Genomic DNA, 24,507 nt, shown 5'->3' with positions numbered 1-24,507 from the left:
AATTTGCTGATGCATATCATTGTTGGAGCTGTGTAAAAGGAAAAAGTTGTTCGTAGTATTAAAGTATCCATGTTAGTGAAGTTCGCGAAGTAAAAAATGTTTCAATGTTTAAATGTTTAATCAACATCTAGCGTGAATGAATCATGCACTTCGTAGCGGAGTATTTGGTATCTTTTACTTCCTGGCAGAATAAAATATATTTGCCAGATCCCAACTCTTTATTTGCATTTTATTGACAGTGCTGAGGTACACATCATCCATCGTCTTGAGTAGTGCAGTTGTTCAAAACGCATCTGTAGTAAGCTAATAAGACGTTGTTCACCGCCAAATTGAAACTTGCCTCAAAGCAGAGGCACAGTTAACCATCGATCGATCGATCGTAAATCTACCGAACGTTTTCCCACGCTCTTTTAGGCAAATTAAGTCTAAATTCCGCTTCAGAGAATATGATGTACGAACAGTTAAAATACACACAGAACAAAGATTACACACGGATGGCTACACTACTTTCCCCATTTGGGTTATCTTCAGGAGCGTGGCGTCGATGTGTCTCCGGCCACAAAGTTAAATATAATCTGTCGAACTTGAGAAAGCAGATGTCGTACCAGACCTATTAAACGCTAGTGAAGAGATCGATGGAGTGATCTTGAGATACGTGCCTTCCCTGCCTGACGGACGTAGATAGGATGTTGATAGCCGCATCAAGGAGTTAGCCTTGCGGGCTGCTTCCGGGAGCAGGGCTAGGCCCGCATGACGCAGACATCGTCGCCCTTCGCCTTGCCGGCCCAAGGCACTTCCCGGTGCTGGCGAGGTGAACCTGTCTGCCTGTGCCGTGTATAGGCCTCGGGACGTCCGTACAAGTGCCCTTTGTCCGCCTGCTGCTGCTGCTCGCGAATCGCCTTTTATGGACGTATTCGATCTGGCTTTCGCCGCGGCCTACTCCATGAACCGCTAGCATGTTTGCCGTGAGTACAGCTGCAGGATTTCGGGCTGCGGTGGTAAATTTTTAACATCGTTCACAGATAACAACGATAAATCAGTAGGGGTCACATTTAAATCTGTACTCCGCATGCCACTTTTGTTTGAGGCGGGGGGGGGGGGGGGGGGGTGTACTTCGTGTACGTGCTGAATTCGGGAAGGACGATTGCTCGTAAGCCTCTGTGAGGACGCGAATGTCTGTAATTTATATTCATAGGTGATTATTCTAGGAACGTATTCTCTTGGAACTATAACAGCAAACCACATAATGCTTGCAGCGTCTGCAGACCGTGTTAATCACGCTTTCGCACTTAGCAAATCGACTTGTAATGAAACGTGCTGCTGTCCTTTGCATCTTCTCTATTTCTTCTTTCAGTCCCATTAGAATCCAGTTTTGACGAGCAGTAAGCTACTAAATTTCCTGAGATTCTTCTAAAGAATTTGTTGGTATAACACTTTTCCTGCGATTAGTCCTTCATGTTCTTTCCACTTCAAATCGGTTCGGGAGCATACTCCTAGATATGTTGTAGGAGTAACAGTTTACTATGATTGTTTTGCAGTGTTTAATCATACAATGATGGGTTTTCTGTCCGTGTACACTTCTCAAAGTCAAGTGATTTGAGTTAATATAGTTCCCATGTGTTTTACGGGCATCATTGTTTAGAGTGATAGGTCACCGTTCTACTTTAATCGTACTGCAGTGTATTTCTTCGTCTATTTACGCGGAGCACACGACATTTATTTACGTTGAGGGTCGCCTTCCAGTCCTTAAACCATTCACCGACCCCTGCTGGTCTTACGGCGTTCTTCGACAAGCGCCATGGAGACAGCAGACGTCGACCGCGGATGGTCTAATTGCGCTTCCCGGCGTTACCACCTGATGAGGTATGTACCAAACTACTCTACAGCAGTTCATTGCCGTGATCCCGGAATTACCTTTGCACGAGCTGGGGTTTACTAGATAAAGGAGGTAGCCCCAGTTGTACAAATCCACATCAGTAATCTTCGAACCACCGTGAAGTGCATAGCAGAGGATACTCCCATTCTACCAATTCAGGGCTTTCTCCCGTTCATTCACGTATGGATCGCGCGAAAAATGATTGTCATCGAGGTTTCCATGGGAGCGATACGTAGGGGACTGGATTATATTCAAATATTCATTGCGGTTCGTTCTAGCAAGTTCGAGTAGGTTTCCATGGGATAGTTTGCGTCCATCGTCAAGCACCTACGTGACACACTCGCATGGTTCGAAGAAGACTGTGCCCATTCATGCTGTGGGCTTCTTTTTCGTCCGTTCGGTATCCCTGTTACTCCTATTTGGTACTGGTCCCACGAACTTGGAGCGGTATTTCAGAATTTGTCTCGTAGATGTTCTGTATGAAGACTCCTTCGTAGACTGATTGCATTTCCCCAGTATTCCACTATTCATCCCGCAGTCTGACGCCTCCTTTACCTGCGACTACGTTATTACTCCATTACATATTGCTTCAGATTATTTTACCCAAGGTAAAATGAAATCGCCTTTTAAAAAGCAGACTTCATGGTTGTGAGAATTGCCTGGGAGGTGAAGTTCCTTAATGGATCTTCCGTATCGTGACAGTTTTTTCACTCAGACTTGAAGCTGAACTATCTCGTGGCATATCTCTGATTGTTGGAGCTACATCTTTCTTGTCTCACATACTTTGTCTACTTTTAGGAAGCAGATTTCTTTTGAGAAAGATCATCTACAACTATAGTATGCCTTGAAGCGATACAAATGTTGCTTTATAAGCGGACAGAATATATGATTGGAGAAGCTGCTTATTATTCTCTTCTGCGTAGAACTCTGTAGTTGTGAATGTCTCCTGAATAAATAGCTGGCGTTCCCTTGTCGTCCATTTTTTTAAATAAATTAGTATCAATGATTTGTTCAAGTTAGGATTGTGTGTGCCTTGATTTCAGGGTTTCGTCATTCCTTTACACTTCGTGTCCAGGATTGTTACGGATTTCGGCACCACATTCCCTATAAGTGATTTCTTCCCTATGAGCGCGCTCGTGTTTGTCGGTCTTTCTTCTTCCGTATCACTCGTAACCTTTCCGACAGTATACACCACTACATTTGGGTTGGGGAAAAAAAAAAGACGCGAAAGACTGGAAACACGCCGCTGCTGATAACAATGTTAGGTTACGTACCTGTTTGACGAAACGCACGAGCTACCTCGTTCTTGTACATACAAAAGAGGCAGGTGACCATATTTCTTCAGCAAGAAAATAGAAGCAAACATTTTCGTTGGCGGACGACCCTTTTTTTCATGCAGAATAATACTCCAATTTTTCCAAGATAGCCGTCTACTTTTTTGCAGCAAACCCCAAAACTTGTTACGAAATGTAATGAACAGTTCGTTTACATGGTGCGCCTCTTCTGGCAAACTCGGAATTATCAGGCAGTTATATACATTTTACCTGGATATATCAGGGGAAATGTCAGGGAACTTAAGGAATTTCATAAAATCTCTGGGAGTTAAGCGTTTTTAACCTGTCATTTAAATTGATATTTCAGTGAGTATTATGCCATATAAATATCGTTATTTAAAAACTGCGGTTAAATTAACGCTTATGGACGTTGTATAGCTTTGCTGAGAGGAAAGAAAAGTCAGAGGAAAGAAAAGACATTATTGTGGTAAGCTGCCCCCGCATCCGCTCATCATTAATTTATCAGGAGCTTCTTGACACAATCTCTCTCCTCACACCTGGAATTCTCAAGGATTTGAGTAACGACCCTGGTTTTCTTCGGCGCCAAAATGTTAGTGTTCACACACTAAAGCAGAAACTGTTGGTAAGGAGAGTGTCCAACAAAAATTTTTACTGCGATTGTCTCGACCACTGAGAGAAAGCAAGTTTGAGAGTTACTCCGCGTCCGGTACAAATCTATAATCAGTCTGTACGTTCCGTACACTTCCACAGGTGTACCATCTTCACGCTTCCTGTTCACACACGCCACCTTTGGCTGCCATTTTGCTTAGTGTCGCGTGCTCTGCTGAACACTATTCGTTCGTGGGCCGCAGTTCACCCGCACGTATTGCGTACACCTAGCTGCTGTAGGGGCCTATCGACGGTTGTTATCTCACCGCCTCGAGTGTTTAGGAATCTGCGCGCCCGCGCTGATAGCGTATCTGCTTTTCTGTCCCCCTGCTTGCAAACAGGCCACTCGGCGGCGGAAAATAACTCGCGCGATACCGGCACACGGCTAATTACGGTGCGCGGTTGACTGTGCCCCAATGGGGGCGTGGTGAAATTTTCGCTGCCGAGGTCAATGCGCTTGTGCAGTAGCGCATCTAGAACGTTTGCCTTTATGAATGAAGTTGCAGTGTGGCCAGTTTGTTTCTGCTGGTTCGCAGTTCATCGAATAAAAGCTCTGTTTAACTGACGTAGGCTGGTTTGAACACTGTGCTTTACACTTCATAGAAAACGTTGCAGGGAATACGACTCGAAGACAGGGTATTATTGGCAGAACATGTAGAATGTACAACAAATTTGGCACAAAGACTGCTGAGAACAACTTGTTCCTCCAAATCCCAAAATATTGTGTTGAACTTCGTCACAGGAAGGCAAGGTCATAGCATCTCCAGCAGGACCATGGTTATTATAGCGCTGTTACGTTCAAGCACACATTCGGCCTGAGGAAACCTCCGTAATTCGTAGTAGCACGTTGTTCTAAATTTTGGCGGCTACTTCCAGCATTCTATGTTTTTGCTTTTCTTTGAATGGGAGATGATACCATAACAGACCAGCGTAATCTAGGCCAGACATAATGAGCGATGTGTAGTTGGACAGGACTGTACCTTCACTGGATCGTTTCCCTAACCATAGTCTTGCTTTTTCTATCGTGCCGTTTGTGTGTTGCTTTGATAGTATGTATTCCGCTGGGATTGCTAAATACTGCCCTATGTTTTATGATTAAAGTTGTTGCCACTATAGGTTTACTGGTAAAATGTGTTTATTTTGCCCAGTGTCTTGACTTGCAAAATGAGTTACCGCCATTTTGCACAGACTTAATTAACTCACTAATTTTACTATGTACTCCGCGTTCGTTTCGGTTATAGCTTTCCCGGGGGTCGAAAGGCACATGTACCCACATTTCTTAATTCAGCAAATAGCTAATTTTTTGTGAAAATACAGGGTTTCAGCGTACAGTTTTGTGCTTAGATCACTGTGTACGTACAATATGTACATAGATAATACTAAATCCAATTAAAGCATTCCGTGTCTATTCTTAAATTTTTCGTTTAATTTGGTTTATTTCGGTACCTATAAATTCGTCTTTGGCAGTGTAAGTTCTTGTGCGTAAGAGTAATTTGTGTGTGTGGTGCACCTCTGCATTAGATTTTACTTACTTCATTTTTACTGTTGACTAAACCTTATGGCTATGCTAGATCATTTATATGGGTCATTTTATTCTTGACTAATCCGAATGACATAGTTTCTGTTTTCGTGCAATATGTGATTCGTGTTACTACATCTTCTGAGGAAAAATCTGTCGAAACCTATGTAAAGGTTTGAATCAGCTTTCGACGTGCGGTTGGTGGTTGGCCACCGCAACCATAAAGAAACTTAGTGTGTTGTAAAGAGAGACCAAGTTGATCCATGTAAAAGACATAATGAAGCATTGAAGTCCTTCACTGACGCTCATCACATTTTTTTTGTATGTAGCTAACTCCGGAAGCAATCACGTTTGCGGATAATTGGTGTTAGAATAGTAATTTGCATCGTGAGTGGAACAACACATTATCGACTGAAAGGCGCGCGCACGCACACACACTCATATATATATATATATATATATATATATATATATATATATATATATATATATATATATATATATGGAAACTAAATAGGTTAACTGACTGAGCAATGAAAGAGAATGCCTTGTATCTGAGAAAAAGATGTGATATTTTCATCACTTTTTGACGTAACATAACGTGTTAATATATTGCATAAGGAGTGTGTTCCTAGTGTGCTGACGGCGTTATTTTTCTTCTGTTCCAGGTGAGTGCCGAGTTTAGTGGCCGACATGGAGCGTGTCGGTATATTGTTCGGTGAGTTCGTTTTCCAGCAGGACCTAACAAGATTTCTTCCTGTATTCCATATCTCATTTACCATCCATTATCTTCATCTTCTTCTTTATGTATGTCTTATGACATGTTTCGAATGAATGCTGTTCATTGTGTCCTGTTCTGAGCTATGTGTCGTCCATTTCTAATGTCATCCACTTTACAAATTCATCCTTTGCTCATTCCCGCTCACTGTATGCCCCAGCCAAGATTTTTTCCTCTTTCTGATCACTTCCCGTAATCTTCTTTCTTCCACTGTTTATTCCATTAGTTCTTCAGTCTTAATTCGTAAGTTAGTCAACCCACTTAGTCTAAGAATTTTTTTCGACAGTTCAAAACTTTCTACATATTTTCCTTAAACGATTTGATTTGTTCTGTCCTTGTTCGTTTAAGAATGCTAACTGGGTCGTTCTTCTTGGCTGTTTATCACTTTTGTCTTCCTTTGATGTATCTTCAGTCCTTACTTGCCCTTCTTACAGTACTCCACATCTGCTGTACCTTCTTTTCTGGTTCCGCCAGCACTGTTTGATCATCGACTTACTTTAGATTTTGTTTTCTCGTTCAATTACAATGTCTTGTTTCCACTGTGGCCTTTCCTATCAGTTCACAAAAATAGTATGCTGAAACTTTGTCCCAATCAGTACACACACACACACACACACACACACACACACACACACACACACACACACACCTCCTTGTTCATTTCTGTCATTCTTTCTGCAGTCATCCTCCAACACCCACACCATTACATGTTTCTTTACCCTTTACTGAACTTGAACTGGTTTTCTCCAGTATTTTCCTCTATTTTCTTTTCAGTTCTGCTTAATACTACTTTCGTAATAGTTTTGTAACGTAACACACACAACTAATGGTTCTGTAGTCTTTGTATTATTTTGTGTTGCACTTTTTAGGTAAAGGCTTATGAAATTTTTTGGTTCACATTTTTGATGAAAAACTTAGACCTAGGAAGTACAATGTTGTTATATATACACAAATATATTACAAATTACAATATATTACAAATTAAAAAATAAATTTAAAAAATGATCTAGGTTCTCTTACAACAGTGTGAATCAACAGTTCTAGCTCTCATTTTTATTTTTTTTATTTTGTAATAGCTTTGAGTAATTTCATATAAACAACATTGTACTTCCTAGATCTAAGTTTTCCATCAAAAATGAGAACCAAAAGATTTCATAATGTGTCAAGAAACGTAGCAGTATAATAACTTTTTAAATTTCTAAATATGCAACAACTTTGCACTTCCTGTGGCTTAGTTCTTTCACCAGAACCTACGAGTTTCTGTGTGATCAACATCTTTACATCTAAGTTCTTTGACAACAACCCACATGTTTGTATGTAAGTATAGTGTATTTCACGAGTGCACATCACAATAGTGTAATATGGAGCTATACCTGATATATGGACGTGAAATTGACCATAAGTGTGTAACTAAGTCGCAAAACTATCATTACAGCAGAACTATAATAACGGTGCTTCATCTTTTTGTAAGTACAGATATATTTTCGTCAAATGCTGCCTTACCACTCACAATTGTCCCACTTGTATTTGTGTGGCCACCAGCAAATAATTTTTTTGTTGTTATACAGTGATCTCCAACAGTATAAAGCCCGAAACCGGTCGTGTGACGAATAAACAACCTTTTATTGTGACTGGTAGCGGATATTTTTCTACAACCCTGTAATTTATCTTAGTGTTACACGCACTTAGTTCAGGTGTAATGGGACCTTGTCGGCACACTGCATTTAAATCTACATGATTACTCTGCAATTCACATTTAAGTGCTTGGCAGAGGGTTCATCGAACCACAATCATACTATCTCCCTACCATTCCACTCCCGAACAGCGCGCGGGAAAAACGAACACCTAAACCTTTTTGTTCGAGCTCTGATTTCTCTTACTTTATTTTGATGATCATTCCTACCTATGTAGGTTGGGCTCAACAAAATATTTTCGCATTCGGAAGAGAAAGTTGGTGACTGAAATTTCGTAAATAGATCTCGCCGCGACGAAAAACGTCTTTGCTTTAATGACTTCCATCCCAATTCGCGTATGATATCTGCCACACACTCTCCCCTATTACGTGATAATACAAAACGAGCTGCCCTTTTTTGCACCCTTTCGATGTCCTCCGTCAATCCCACCTGGTAAGGGTCCCACACCGCGCAGCAATATTCTAACAGAGGACTTGTTGCATCTTCTAAGTGTCCTGCCAATGAAACGCAACCTTTGGCTCGCCTTCCCGACAATATTATATATGTGGTCTTTCCATCTGAAGTTGTTCATGATTTTAACCCCCAGGTACTTAGTTGAACTGACAGCCTTGATAATTGTACTGTTTATAGAGTAATCGAATTCCAACGGATTTCTTTTGGAACTCATGTGGATCACCTCACACTTTTCGTTATTTAGCGTCAACTGCCACCCGCCACACCATACAGCAACCTTTTCTAAATCGCTTTGAAACGGATACTGGTCTTCGGATGACCTTACTAGACGGTAAATTACACCATCATCTGCGAACAACCTAAGAGAACTGCTCAGATTGTCACCCAGGTCATTTATATAGATCAGGAACAACAGAGGTCCCAGGACGCTTCCCTGGGGAACACCTGATATCACTTCAATTTTACTCGATGATTTGCCGTCTATTACTACGAACTGCGACCTTCCTGACAGGAAATCACGAATCCAGTCGCACAACTGAGACGATACCTCATAGGCGCGCAGCTTGATCAGAAGTCGCTTGTGAGGAACGGTGTCTAAAGCTTTCCGGAAATCTAGAAATACATAATCAACTTGAGATCCCCTGTCGATAGCGGCGAATAAAGAGCTAGCTGCGTTGCACAAGAACGATGTTTTCTGAAATCATGCTGATTACGTATCAATAGATCCTTACCTTCGAGGCGATTCATAATGCCTGAATACAGTATATGCTCAAAAACCCTACTGCAAACCGACGTCAATGATATAGGTCTGTAGTGCTTTATTCTTCTCGATTGATGATTGATTACGCAAACAGCAGCCGTACGCGGTGTCACAAGCAGTAGCAAGCTAGGAAGAGGGCCGCATGCCGGCAAGAAACAACTCGGACTGCTGAGTGGCAGCGCAGAACGCTTTTTCGCCAGCAATTAGGTGGCGCCTGCTGTCTGCTCGTTGGTGGACTGTGCTGAGTCTGGCGGCGCGAGGCGGCGGGGCTGCGGCGCAGAATTCGTGGAAGGAAGCGAAAGAGCTGCGGTAGGCCGCGCCGGAAGCGACTATCGCGGCTGCGGCGATAACCGTGGCAGGCGGCGGGCCTCGTCCAGTCCCCCTGCTCTCACTCGTCGACAACGCCCCGGTTGTCCGGCGCCAGTATCCAGTTCCCCATCTGACGACGGGGCGGTTTTCCTCACAGTAAATCTGAAGCACATTCCCGGGACATTAGTTTCCTAAAGCAGTGCGACGCCACTCTCAAAAGGGAACCTCCCCATCGCGATGGGGAGGTTCCCTCGTCAGAAACACTCGAAAATATCGCCTTCGAAAATTAGGACAACTTAGTTCTTTGTTAACATACAATGAAGCGCCAAAGAAACTGGTATAGGCGTGCGTATTCAAATACAGAGATATGTAAACAGGACGAATGCGCCACTGCGGTCTGCAAAGCTTATGTAACAGAAGTGTCTTGCACAGTTGTTAGATCGGTTACTGCTGCCACAATGGCGGGTTATCAGGATTTGAGTGAGTTTGAACCATTCAACGAAAGATCGTCGATGCGGGTTTTCGGAACCGAAAGTCCATTCGTGTACCCTTGATAATTGCACGACACAAAGGTCTACGCCTCGCTAGGGCCCGTCAACACCGACATTGGACTGTTGATGACTGGAAACGTGTTGCTGGTCGGACGAGTCTCGTTTCAAATTGTATCGAGCAGATGGACGTGTACGGGTATGGAGACAACCTCATGACTTCATGCACCCTGCTTGTCAGCAGGGAACTGTTCAAGCTGGTGGAGGCTCTGTAATGCTGTGGGGCGTGTGCAGTTGGAGTGATACGGGACCCTGATAGTCTAGATACGACTGTGGCAGGTGGCACATTCGTAAGCATTCTGTCTGATCACCTGCATCCATTCGTGTCCATTGTGAATTCCGATGGACTTGGCAATTCCAGCAGGACAATGCGACACCCCACACGTCCTGAATTGCTACAGAGTGGCTCCAGGAACACTCTTCTAAGTTCGAACACTTCCGCTGTCCACCAAACACCCCCACACATGAACGTTATTGAGCGAATCTGAGATGCCTTGCAACGTGCGGTTCAGAAGGGATCTCCACCCCCTCGTACTCTTCTGGAGTTATGGACAGCCCTTGAGGATTCAACGTGTCAGTTTCCTCCAGCGCTACTTCAGACATTGGTCGAGTCCGTGCCACGTCGTGTTCCAGCACTTGTGTGCGCTTGCGGGGCTCCTACACGATATAAGGTAGGTGTGCCAGTTCCTTCGGCTCTTCAGTGTAGTTCCCGGTAGCTGAGTGCGTACGATGGAAGGCTAGTAATGACGAATTGGGTTGTTAGTCTCACTTGTAGTAAATTTCGTTTATTTACATTCCACACAAGTTAAAAAATGGTTCTGTTAATTAACAGGTACTGAATCATATTTTTAATAGAAAAAATATTGTTACATTTTCTAATTAGTAATAGCATGAAAATGCCAGTATTCACAATAATTGAAATAGTTGGTAAGAAAATGCAAAACATCAAATGGAAAATACTTTCTAGAGAATGAATGATACTGGAGAGATAGTCCGCTCTCTGCAAGACGCATTCGTTCAATCTTTCTTTATCAGGACATGTTCCAGCATTTTCGGTGCTATCTTCTGTAGCATTTTTTATTGCTCAGTCTTACACGTTACTCAAAAGTTACTCTCTGTTAGTAGCTGTATTACTATTGCATTCTTACAGCCTGGCATGATTTCGGAATGAAATATTCGACTCGGCAGCGGAGTGTGCGCTGATTCGAGAATTAGTACTGGCAGAAGTAGAAGTCTGAGGACGAGGCGTGAGTCGTGCCGGGTAGCTCAGTCGGTAGAGCACTTGTTCGCGAAAGGCAAAGGTGTGGAGTTAGTCTCGGTCCGGCACACAGTTTTAATCTCCCGGAAACTGCCATGATTTTTCATTCTTTACCTTTGTTTCCCGTTGTTTTCAAGGTGTTTAGATTCTTGAGAGAGTTCTTTTTCCCCCATGGCGTGATCCCTCGCGAAACCTTATAGGCCGGCCGGTGTGGCCGCGCGGTTCTAGGCGCTTCATTCTGGAACCGCGTGACCGCTACGGAGCAGGTTAGAATCCTGCCTCGGGCTTGGATGTGTGTGATGTCCTTAGGTTAGTTAGGTTTAAGTAGTTCTAAGTTCTAGGGGACTGATGACCTCAGATGTTAAGTCCCATAGTGCTCAGAGACAGCCAGTTTATCCTTACTTTTGTCGAACACATAAAATCCTTCGGACGAAAAGTCCTTTTCTCGGTCGAAAACTGTCACTACCATATTAATCATCTGTAGCACAACACAATACAAAATACCACACTCAATGCACCGGCGATCCACAACGATTTCCAACACGCAATACTGAATACACCGCCAGAACATCCAGAACATTGTAGAATGTCTTTGGAATACTCGATATATTATACATATCGAAATGGTGTACAATCGATATCCAGACTGTATTACCATAACTCTAATCGAATTTCCGCAGTTAAGTTCAAATGACGAGGTTTTGCAAAGTTTCGTCAATTATTTCGCGATTTGGCTTAAAAGTAAATAGTTTCGCGTTTTCAGCAAAATGTGTGAAATTTCGTGAAAATTTCGCGATTTCGCGCTTTTCGAAAAACAGGTGCCTCTAATCATGATAGGTCGTAAAAATATGCGGTAGCTATAAAGCTATTTTAAATACATCAGAATGTGTTGTATGACGTATTCGACCATATGGCTGATGCTGATAGCTCGCTAATAAGCGTCGCAAGGTGTTGGTTAAACTTTTTTTGCAATCGTGAGCGCAAAGACAATCTACAGCCGTAATGTAAAAATATGTAAACATACCAATGTAGGATGTGCAAAACAGAAATGACTTAATTCAGATGCTCCACGGTGCAGGTTTTATGGCTCTAGCAGCACGTTTTCCTGTTATGGGCATTTGCATCGCTGATGAAGGGCTTCGGCATTTCAGATCGCCCTAAAATTCCCGGGTGATCAAAAAGTCAGTATAAATTTGAAAACTTAATAAACCACAGAATAATGTAGATAGAGGGGTAAAAATTGACACACATACTTGGGGTTTCATTAGAACAAAAAAAAAAACCCATTTGCTAGACGCGTGAAAGATCTCTTGCGCGCCTCGTTTGGTGATGATCGTGTGCTCAGCCGCCACTTTCGTCATGCTTGGCCTCCCAGGTCCCCAGACCTCAGTCCGTGCGATTATTGGCTTTCAGGTTACCTGAAGTCGCAAGTGTATCGTGATCAACGGACATCTCTAGTGATGCTGAAAGACAACATCCGACGCCAATGCCTCACATGCTTTACAGTGCTGTTCACAACATTATTCCTCGACTACAGCTATTGTGGAGGAATGATGGGGAGATATTGAGCATTTCCTGTAAAGAACAATTTCCTTCATTTGTCTTATTTTGTTATGCTAATTAGTGCTATTCTGATCAGATGAAGCGCCATCTGTCGGACATTTTTTGAACTGCAGTATTTTTTTTTTGTTCTAATAAAACCCCATATCATTCCAAGCATGTGTGTCAATTTGTAGCTCTGTATCTACGTTACTCCGTGATTTATTCAGTTTTCAAATTTATACTGACTTTCTGATCACCCGGTAGATCCCTTCGTGTCTTGGTTCGCGAATGCAACATTCAGTTCTGCAGTGACCTTTTGTGATTGTCGTCCCCGCACTTTTCACCTCAGTCCTTTTCAGTGACTTGCTGCCACGATCACTTAACATCCATTGTCGCTCACTTAGCGGATGTTCTTTCTTTCCCTGTGTGCGGCATCCTTGAAACACCATACACTTCGGCTACCTTCGTTATACAAGGACCCAGCATAAGAGTGCCAACAGTTCCTCAGCGTCCTAATTCACGTAGTCCCACCATAATTCACTCACGCCTACACAGAACACTCTTGTGGGGACACAGTGTTCGTGGTCAGCGAAAACAGCTACACCTGCATCTGCCTCCATGTTCGAGCGTGCATTTCTCGTACTGATTGCATATTTTTTTGTTCAGTCCCTGTAATCAGGGTCCGCGATGAGCCTGCAGTAGTTCCAGCTGTCGGTGACGTCACACTGGGGAGGGGAGTATGTTCAGCCTGTGAGCCGTTGGACTGAGCGTTCGGTCACGTGTGGCCGGGCGCCGGCAGGCACGTGAGGTTTGTGTCACGCGGCGCCAGTGTGCAGCCTTGGCCTTGTGTGAGGTAGCGCGCTACCTGTTGACGCTCGGGATGCGCTTCCCAGCGGAAACTTACCCACTCACCTTGCAGCGCGCACCTCTGCCCCCATACAAAGGTAGCTCCTGTTAATAATAGACTCACCGCGGTAATAGCTGAACCGAACTGTCTCGTCTTGTCGTTACAACCTCACAGTGTTTGGGGAGAAAAAAGAATGGACGTGGCCCTGTGCTAATGTTGTTCTCGTTGAAGATAAGCGCGTTAATGAGCATTTGTCGCGTCATTGATTAGCCCTTGAGTGTGATATCTCTATGCTAACTATTGCGGTTTCGTACGTAAACTTCTTAACTTCAGATGCTGACGTTACTACTGTGGCGATGCAGGAACTTTCTTCTGTAGTGGTCAATCCAAGGATTGGTTTGCAACAGCTACAATGGCAGCTTGTCTCCATTCTGTGCGTCTTTCAGCTTTTCTCTTCATTTCTTTATAGGTGTTACATCCCACATCTTTCACGATTTGATCCATGTACCTCAGTGGTGGTCTTCCTCTTGGTCTTTTTCCCTCGACATATCCCTCTTTGATTGTATTCAGGACTCCTTTGTCTTAATAGATGGCCTGTAAATTGCACTCTTCTTTTAACAATGAAACTCCAGAAGCTTCTCACCTGCTGTTTCCAGAACCACTTCGTCTGCGACCTTCTCGATACATTTTATTCTGAGCATGCGTCTATAGCACCACATTTCAAAAGAATTTAGCTTCTGGTCTTCCTCTGTCCCGAGAGTCCATGTTTCACACCCATAGCATGCCGCACTCCACACACATGATTTCAAAAACCTTTTCCTGATTTAAAGGCTGATGGTCTTAGATGTTAAGATGTTTTTCTTTCTGTTAAAAGCAGCCTTTGCTTAAGCAATTCTACTTCTCACTTCTGCCTCGCTCCTTCCATCCCTGGTAATATTACTGCCCAGATAATTTATCAACTTGTCCTCTTTATTGCTCGGTGTGTTAACACTTAGCAACGTACGAGTCAGTACTTGCTTAATACGGAATATTTTTGCTTGTTTCTACAGCTACTCATGTTTAATCACGGGTGGCAATGTCACGCCCCTATCCCCTTCTTAAAAAAAAACTATATCTTGTGTTCAACGACTACAAAATGTAAGTAAAACTTAGTGCAGCTCATATTCTCGTATATGACGCTGTGAAGAATTAATGAAACAACTGAAGAAAGAACGGTTTCATGAAACCCGTTGCCGATCATGGTCCGTGTAGGAACAAATAAGTGTTCATCATGCCCGAGTCAAACATTTGAATCCTCCAGCCCTGCCTCTCCCCCTTAAAAAAAAGCTGAGTGTATTTACGAAATTATCCGACTGCTTGTCGATACTTGCTGGGTTGGGTCATTTAGCTTTTACGATAAAGAGCTTCCAAAATCGGTATAATGTGCATCTCCACGAAATAGTTTCGGTGCTGGAGTAGGAAGTATATTTCATGTGTCCGCTCCTGTTGTGGTTCTGTCCGTAATGACTTCACTGTGGAAAGGACGAACTTTGTAGAATTCCGCCCCCCCCCTCTCTCTCCCTCCCTCTCTCCCTCCCTCTCTCTCTCTCTCTCTCTCTCTCTCTCTCTCTCTCTCTCTCTCTCTCTCTCTCTAAATCTTATGGAACTCAACTGCTAAGGTCATCAGTCCCTAAGCTTATATACTACTTAACCTAAATTATCCTAAGGACAAACGCACACGCACACACACACACACACACACACACACACACACACACTAGCCCGTGGGAGGACTCGAACCTCCGCCGGGACCAGCCGTACAGCGTGTGTTAGTCCATGAACAAGTTTTTCTCGTGGAAAAGATAACCGCGTAACATTGGCAAAATTTTATGACAATTCTGAGCCATGAAAAGAAACCTAAGAAAGCATGCTTTGAAAGCTTCAAGCTATGAAACTTACTTTGATGTGATGTAGTACAGAACAGAATCTCATCTAGTTACGGCGTGTTAGCAGTTCGCAGATCGTACAGATAAATAAATTTAAATTGCATTCACTACCGTTCAAAGTAGGTGCAAGTTTTTTTAAGCCCGAAGGAGAAAAAGGAATCTGAAACAAGGAAGAACATAAACGCAATGGACGGTGATTTGCATGCAAGTGTCCAGCCGCAGAACTCCGGTCAGCGTATGAAACTCGTGTGCTGAGAGAAAACATTTAGCGCCAGGGAGAGTGTAGGTATTCTCGTACAGGTAACCTCCGGCATACAATACAATACAGTCAGTGCAAGCGGCAGTTGTTGGCCCTCTAGCCCTGGCCTTGTATACTCTGGCCCGCAGCTGTTATCTGCCGGCCTCCATCTGACTTGTTCACCCCCCCTCCCCTCTCCTCACCATGCCCCCACCCCTACGAGCCACCTGTTGCGGGTACGTACTTGCGACGGGGGTGCCGGCCTGCGAGCGCATGATCTGCATTGCAAATGAGTGCCGCGCATGCGCAGAACGCGAACCTTCGCCTGTGGCAGGGTGGCGCTGGCTTCAGCGTCGCGTGCCTGCCGGATGTGTGGTTTTGTTTTGCTTCTTGCAGCTCTGACCTTTTGTTCTATTCAGCGGCGACACGCTGAACGCGGATGTTTTGTCACACACACACACACACACACACACACACACACACACACACACACACAAAAGCTTCTTTTGTCTCGTTGTTTGAACTATTTATCGTCCACATTTCGCTTCTGTAGGACTGACTCCGAACAATTATCTTCAGAAAAGACCTCCTAACACTTAATACATGAAAACAAACTGCTCTTTTTCAGAAATTAGTTTCTTGCTGTGGCCAGTCCGTATTTAATATTCTCTCTACTTCATCATCAGTCAATTTGCTGCCAGATAATAAAACCCGTTTACTTTCAGTGTTATTTCCTAATCTGATTTCCTCAGTGTCGCCTGATTTAATTCGAATACATTCTGTTACCTCTTATTTAGTTTGATGTTTTATATTACATCTTTCCAAGATCCTGTCTATTCGGTTCCTCTGCTTCTCAAAGCCTTTTGCTGTCTTGCTGAATCACAGTGTCTTCGCAGACTGCAAAATAGTTATTTGTTGTTCTTGAACTGGTAATTCTCTTTCCGAATTTCTCCTTGGTTTCCCTCACTACTTGCTCCTCGTACAGACTGAATAACAAACACTGTAAGAACCCCCCCCCCCCCCCCCCTCCGTCTCTCTCTCTCTCTCTCTCTCTCTCTCTCTCTCTCTCTCTCTCTCTCTCTCTCTCTCTCTCTCTATCCGTCTAGTGATACAGCGATCCTGGGAACTACAATGTCGTCCCGGACAAGCAGAATTTTTCAGCCTGTCTTTATGCTGACCTTCACCTCTATGATGATGTGAAGATAAGACGTGAATGACACGTGGGCCGGATTCCACATTAAACTGCGGGCCCTCTTTCCGTGATTGGATAACCGGCGTAGAGTAGGAACAGACAAGTCGTCGAATGGGCGTTCAGTTGAAAGAACTTGGGGAACAGGCGGCTAAAGAACCCTCTTGATGCACTCGCAGCCAATCCTACGAATTTCCTGAGGGTATTTCATGTAGAGGTACAGTGTTTCGTATAGGACAAATCAAACGAACGCTACAGTTCGTTACGTATTCTCCTGCTTTTGATCTCAGTGACAGTATTTTTATAAGACAGGATGAAAGCTGTGCTGTGCCGTTTTGTGGTCGGTAACTGCCTACAGTTTTACGCCACGAGATATAACAAGCGTTTCGCTGTTTTTAAACGATACAAACCCTTGCGGGAACCACGTTCTCTATCAAAATTCTCTGTTGTGGAAAACTGAAAGAAGAGATGGATAAAATAATATACTAATACGCCGTGGTAATTAATATTGCGTGGGAGCGTGTTGCCAGAGGCCTCCAAACAGTGGTAGCTCACTTGGTAGAGCACTTGCCCGCGAAAGGCAAAGGTCCCGAGTTCGAGTCTCGGTCCGTCATACAGTTTTAATCTGCCAGGAAGTTTCATATCAGCGCACACTCCGCTGCAGAATTAAAATCTGATTAGTGGATAGTTAGTTGGACGTAACATGTGGTCAGCTTGACTAACGCCACGTGCGGCTGGCTCCGCAACAGCGGGTAGTTGAATAAACGGGAAAAAGACAACAGGTAGTAGTCAGTGGTTACGATGCACTGTCGTGATGGTGTTGATTACAACAAGGTTCGGAGATGTGATTTGGATAACTTCACACGGGGAAGAACAACTGAGATACTGGTTGTTGTTGTTGTGGTCTTCAGTCCTGAGACTGGTTTGATGCAGCTCTCCATGCTACTCTATCCTGTGCAAGCTTTTTCATCTCCCAGTACCTACTGCAACCTACATCCTTCTGAATCTGCTTACCGTATTCATCTCTTGGTCTCCCTCTACGATTTTTACCCTCCACGCTGCCCTCCAATACTAAATTGGTGATCCCTTGATGCCTCAGAACATGTCCTACCAACCGATCCCTTCTTCTGGTCAAGTTGTGCCACAAACTTCTCTTCTCCCCAATCCTATTCAACACTTCCTCATTAGTTATGTGATCTACCCATCTAATCTTCAGCATTCTTCTGTAGCACCACATTTCGAAAGCTTCTATTCTCTTCTTGTGCAAACTATTTATCGTCCATGTTTCACTTCCATACATGGCTACACTCCATACGAATACTTTCAGAAATGACTTCCTGACACTTATATCAATACTGGATGTTAACAAATTTCTCTTCTTCAGAAACGCTTTCCTTGCCATTGCCAGCCTACATTTTATATCCTCTCTACTTCGACCATCATCAGTTATTTTGCTCCCTAAATAGCAAAACTCCTTTACTACTTAAAGTGTCTCATTTCCTAATCTAATTCCCTCAGCATCACCCGATTTAATTTGACTACATTCCATTATCCTCGTTTTGCTTTTGTTGATGTTCATCTTATATCCTCCTTTCAAGACACTGTCCATTCCATTCAACTGCTCTTCCAAGTCCTTTGCTGTCTCTGACAGAATTACAATGTCATCGGCGAACCTCAAAGTTTTTATTTCTTCTCCATGAATTTTAATACCTACTGGTAGAAAGCCGAAGTGTGATGATGAGAGTAGCCGAGGAGTTTGTTGTCACTCATAGCATTGTTTGATGGGCACGGGTAGCGTGCCGGACCAAAGGCGCTGCTGTCCGGAGGGGAGCGGGTGGTCGACCACGGTCAACTACAGCAGGCAGATGACCGTTACATTGCGCGACAGGCAAGAGCGAATCCACGTTACCTTCCGCAATACACCGTAATAGTTCTCTTTCTATGCATATTCAAAATCACATCGCACTATGTTACTTGGAAGTGACACGTTGTGCGATAGTTGCTTTCGCCCCGACGCTTTGCACACGTGGGTAGTGGGGTGCGTGGAGTGAAGAAAAAAGTGTCTTCCAGTTGCAGCACATCCCTCGTTTACTTCTGCTGAACGTTTCAGTGCTAAACTAACAAGCGTTGTATATCGGTGCACTCCTACTCCTGATCATCCTTCAGTCGGAGGAAAAAAAAAAAAGTTTCGACATCTACGTTGGGAGGCAGGCGCATCAGCTACGTAATAAAATTAATGTGCATCTTTTTTCGATATCTTGAACCGTTCAGTAAAGCAAGTCGTACGCGACTCACCCTGTATACGTCCCATAATTGTGCAGGTTTCTTCGTTTTTCGTGATGGGGCAGTGACGTGTGTGCTGGATGCGAGTTGCCTTAGTCTCGTGTGCGGACGTCGTCGGTGAAAGTGAGAGTCTTGTTGTGCCGCAAGCCGCTTGCTCTCTGCTTGCCACGCTCGGGGTTTTTCCGAGAAACAGTCTCCACTCACAGTGTTGACACTGTACCAGCCTGTGTGTGTGTGTGTGTGTGTGTGTGTGTGTGTGTGTGTGTGTGTAGTTTCTTCTTTCGCAGCTGTTGCGCAAATGTGTTTACTCGATCGCTCGCTCTTCCTCCTGCTGCGTCCGCTTCTCCTTTGCGGCTGCTGTGGACTTTGATATTCGCAGCAAACACCGGATGAGATCCAGTGATCATGAGAGAGACAGAGACAGACAGAGAGACAGAGAGAGAGAGAGAGAGAGAGTGTGTGTGTGTGTGTTAGTGAGACAGTGGGTCGGACCTAGTTTGACTTGCGACGCGTGTTATTTTTTGTAGTGTGTCATCAGAGCTATGGCGGTACAGTTTAATGGGATGCTCGGTCGTACCGCGAATTGGCTCGCTGTGGTCTATTAGCTGCTGTCCTCTTTCACCCATTTAGTTCTCGCTCGCTGCGATGAGAGAAGGAAAAAAAAGGTGGTGCTCGTAAAACAGTTTTCACTGAAGTCGTAGCCACTAGCTTGTCTGTAGGGTAACACTGCTGAAATGATCTTTGGGACAAGTACGACCCGTATTAATCATCGCTTTTGTACGCAACGAGAAATGAACATGTGTTGTATTGTAGTCGTTCTGGTTTGCGATTTAGAATGTAGGATTGTCGCTCTGACTGCTATAATTGAATATATTGGAAACTTTTGTTATAGATTGATTTTTGTTTCTTCTATATTTTTCCTCGTGTGTTTTCATTTTAGGCCTAATGTTGTAATAGATGATGATTTTATGTCTAACATTACATGATGGCGCGTCGCGTAAATGAGTTCTAATGCTTGATATATTTAGGTGGAGAGGATGCACCTATTTAATCCTGTGTGTGCATGTTTCTTCTGAGGAATGTCCATTTAAAATAAACCTTCAGTGTCAGAAACGCATATTGAATAATTCGCAGTAAATCACTTGGGATGGCAGTATTTGTGATTCATAAGTTTTGTCTCTGCAGACGTGATGATGTCCAGTGTGTTGTTGCGGCATTCGATCTGCCTCAAGTTGGAAGTCTCCACAGTAATTTGCTGTGCTCGTTTCCCACAACCTTTTGTAGCTTATACTCCAACCAGTTCTTCATCACCGGCAGATGGTAGTTCTGGCGTCAGTTACGGCGCAGCATCGTGCCTCTGCCTGTAGTCAGCCTGAGCTGTCCAAAACTGGGTGATAATTATCTCTCTAGCCAAGGGTGGAAGCATTACTGGAGCGGCTAAGTTTGTGAACTGTTCGCACGCCGCTGTGGTGGAAGTACACCGTGCATGGCAAAATGACGGTATCCACAACCGGGGCCGAGGCAACTGTTGTGCAGTACGCCCTACGGTCGCAGGTTCGAATCCTGCCTTGGGCGTGGATGTGTGTGATGTCCTTAGGTTAGTTAGGTTTAAGTAGTCCTAAGTCTAGGGGACTGATGACCTCAGATGTTAAGTCCCATAGTGCTCAGAGCCATTTGAACCATTTTTTTGTGCAGTACGTTCCGTAGTTGACAGGGGTGAACGACGGCTGCGGAGATCTTTCAGGGCGAATAGACGGGCAACCGACGAGCAGCTGAACACCCGGATGAACCGAGTGGCTACCAACAGCGTCTCGTCAACGGCCGTTGAGCGTGCGTAGCTGCTTATGGGCCTCCGCAGCTGGTGCCTAGTTCGTGCACCTACGCTGACGACTGATGTTCATCGGCGACGAAGGCTGAATCACCCCCTCCCAGTGCCGCAACTGGACATCCACTGAGTGGCGACAAGTTGCCTTTTTGGGTGAATCACTTTGTATGTCGTCGGACTGGAAAGCAAACATGCTGCAACAATCGACTGATGGTCCAGTCTGGAGGAGGGAGCGTTGTGGGCTGCGGTATGTTTTCGTGGAATTGTCAGGGTGACGTCATTCTGGAAGGCAGCGTGGATCAGCATAACTATATCTCCTATCCTAGGAGGCCACGTCCACCGGTACGTGCAATTTGTTATTCCTCTGCACAATAGCATCTTCCATCAGGACAATGCAACACGTCGCAGTTTACGTGAGTAGTTAGAAGAGCGCAGGGACAAGTTCACCGTATTCGCGTGACCAACAGACTCCTCGGATTTGAACCCAGCCGAGAATCTGAGGGACCACCTCGATCGGGCCATTTCGCACCAAGCACAGCAGATCCCTGCATTGAAGTCGGTGTACCAGCTAGAATCTTAGTTACTTGCTGCACGTCTCGCAACGTCCGCGCTGCCGAATATTGTAATTCAGGATTTTGACGGGTGTTCATTTTAATGTGACGAGGGTGTATAGTTGTCCTTTTTGTGTCTTCTGTAAAAGTAATATTTATATACTACTCGGTGACCATGCAGCTCGTTAGAATGAAATTACAATGAAATGAACACACTTAGCTGCTTACAGGCGTTGACATACGTCAACGGGGACAGATGAAAATGTGTGCCCCGACTGGAACTCGAACCCGGGATCTCCTGCTTACGTGGCAGACGCTCTATCCATCTGAGCCACCGAGGACACAGAGGATAGCGCGACTGCAGGGCTTTATCTCTGGCACGCCTCGCGCGAAACCCACATTCTCAACGTATTGTCCCGCACTACATTCGTAGTGCCCCCGCCCATTATAATCATTACTCGCGGTGCATTGCCGATTCCCGTAAGAGTTCGGGCACTGTTTGTGCATTCACACAGAAAGATGATGATCCGAAATGAAATGGCTCTGTCTGTACCCATGATGTGTTTGAAGAACAAGTGGCCGGTGAGCCTTATACAGGGTGTTTCAAAAATGACGGGTATATTTGAAACGGCAATAAAAACTAAACGAGCAGCGATAGAAATACACCGTTTGTTGCAATATGCTTGGGACAACAGTACATTTTCAGACGGACAAACTTTCGAAATTACAGTAGTTACAATTGTCAACAACAGATGGCGCTGCGGTCTGGGAAACTCTATAGTACGATATTTTCCACATATCCACCATGCGTAGCAATAATATGGCGTAGTCTCTGAATGAAATTACCCGAAACCTTTGACAACGTGTCTGGCGGAATGGCTTCACATGCAGATGAGATGACAGATGAGATGTGCTGCTTCAGCTGTTCAATTGTTTCTGGATTCTGGCAGTACACCTGGTCTTTCAAGTGTCCCCACAGAAAGAAGTCACAGGGGTTCTTGTCTGGCGAATAGGGAGGCCAATCCACGCCGCCTCCTGTATGTTTCGGATAGCCCAAAGCAATCACACGATCATCGAAATATTCATTCAGGAAATTAAAGACGTCGGCCGTGCGATGTGGCCGGGCACCATCTTGCATAAACCACGAGGTGTTCGCAGTGTCGTCTAAGGCAGTTTGTACCGCCACAAATTCACGAAGAATGTCCAGATAGCGTGATGCAGTAACCGTTTCGGATCTGAAAAATGGGCCAATGATTCCTTTGGAAGAAATGGCGGCCCAGACCAGTACTTTTTGAGGATGCAGGGACGGTGGGACTGCAACATGGGGCTTTGCGGTTCCCCATATGCGCCAGTTCTGTTCATTGACGAAGCCGTCCAGGTAAAAATAAGCTTCGTCAGTAAACAAAATGCTGCCCACATGCATATCGCCGTCATCAATCCTGTGCACTATATCGTTAGCGAATGTCTCTCGTGCAGCAATGGTAGCGGCGCTGAGGGGTTGCCACGTTTGAATTTTGTATGGATAGAGGTGTAAACTCTGGCGCATGAGACGATACGTGGACGTTGGCGTCATTTGGACCGCAGCTGCAATACGGCGAACGGAAACCCGAGGCCGCAGTTGGATCACCTGCTGCACTAGCTGCGCGTTGCCCTCTGTGGTTGCCGTACGCGGTCGCCCTACCTTTCCAGCACGTTCATCCGTCACGTTCCCAGTCCGTTGAAATTTTTCAAACAGATCCTTTATTGTATCGCTTTTAGGTCCTTTGGTTACATTAAACCTCCGTTGAAAACTTCGTCTTGTTGCAACAACACTGTGTTCCAGGCGGTGGAATTCCAACACCAGAAAAATCCTCTGTTCTAAGGAATAAACCATGTTGTCCACAGCACACTTGCACGTTGTGAACAGCACACGCTTACAGCAGAAAGACGACGTACAGAATGGCGCACCCACAGACTGCGTTGTCTTCTTTATCTTTCACATCACTTGCAGCGCCATCTGTTGTTGAAAATTGTAACTACTGTAATTTCGAAAGTTTGTCCGCCTGAAAATGTACTGTTGTCCCAAGCATATTGCAACAAACGGTGTATTTCTATCGCTGCTCGTTTAGTTTTTATTGCCGTTTCAAATATACCGGTCATTTTTGAAACACCCTGTATATATAATACTCGCGGCGCATTGCCGATTCCCGTAAGACTTCGGGCACTGTTTGTGCATTCACACAGAAAGAAGATGATCAAGTGGCCGGTGAGCCTTATATATATATATATATATATATATATATATATATATATATATATATATATATATATATATATATAAAAAAGATGGTATCTGTCTTTCGGACAGAGATAAATCCCTGCAGTCGCGCTATCCTCTGTGTCCTCGGTGGCCCAGATGGATAGAGCGTCTGCCATGTAAGCAGGAGATCCCGGGTTCGAGTTCCGGTCGGGGCACACATTTTCATCTGTCCCCGTTGACGTATGTCAACGCCTGGAAGCAGCTAAGGGTGTTCATTTCATTGTAAAGAAATTTTTGTGTTGGCGACATTCAGCTGCCGAAAGCTGATTCATAACCAAATAAATATGCACGAGAACATTAGAAAACTATTTCCTATTTGATGTATGTATATATTGTCGAAGTAGTATCCAGAAGTTTCACTTCGTCTGGGCGTCTTCTGTCGTACACTGGTTAGCGTTGCTGTTACTATCGGACGCCTGTGGTTCGATTCTCGATTTTTCGGCGTGGAAAGCGACCAAATGCGAAACCGCTTGAATAAAAACAATAGCGAAATTGACAGGCTTTTAACGGAGAAACATCGAAAGCCCTTCAGCTACCACCAGTATTCTTGTGAACCGTTCACGTAAATCGCAGGTATCGAAATGTGTAACCCCCTCCACTCCAGTCCCTTTTCCCAAACACCGTAGTTGTGAACGCGATGTTGCGTGGTCAGGCGCGGGGGCAGTTAGTA

The 24,507-nt window shown here is 44.5% G+C and overlaps 1 protein-coding gene across 1 annotated transcript in view; it reads left to right on the top strand.

Moving 5' to 3' along the window:
* Window positions 1–24,507, top strand: part of LOC126425072 (mRNA decay activator protein ZFP36L1) — a 186,331-nt gene that overhangs the window by 119,667 nt on the left and 42,157 nt on the right. The gene's annotated exons all lie outside the window — the stretch shown is intronic.

This window comes from Schistocerca serialis, chromosome 10 (genome assembly GCF_023864345.2).
Source record: "Schistocerca serialis cubense isolate TAMUIC-IGC-003099 chromosome 10, iqSchSeri2.2, whole genome shotgun sequence".
NCBI classification, from domain to species: Eukaryota; Metazoa; Arthropoda; class Insecta; order Orthoptera; family Acrididae; genus Schistocerca; species Schistocerca serialis.
Note: the sequence above shows the minus strand (reverse complement) of the source record. Positions and strands in the feature narration are given on the sequence as shown.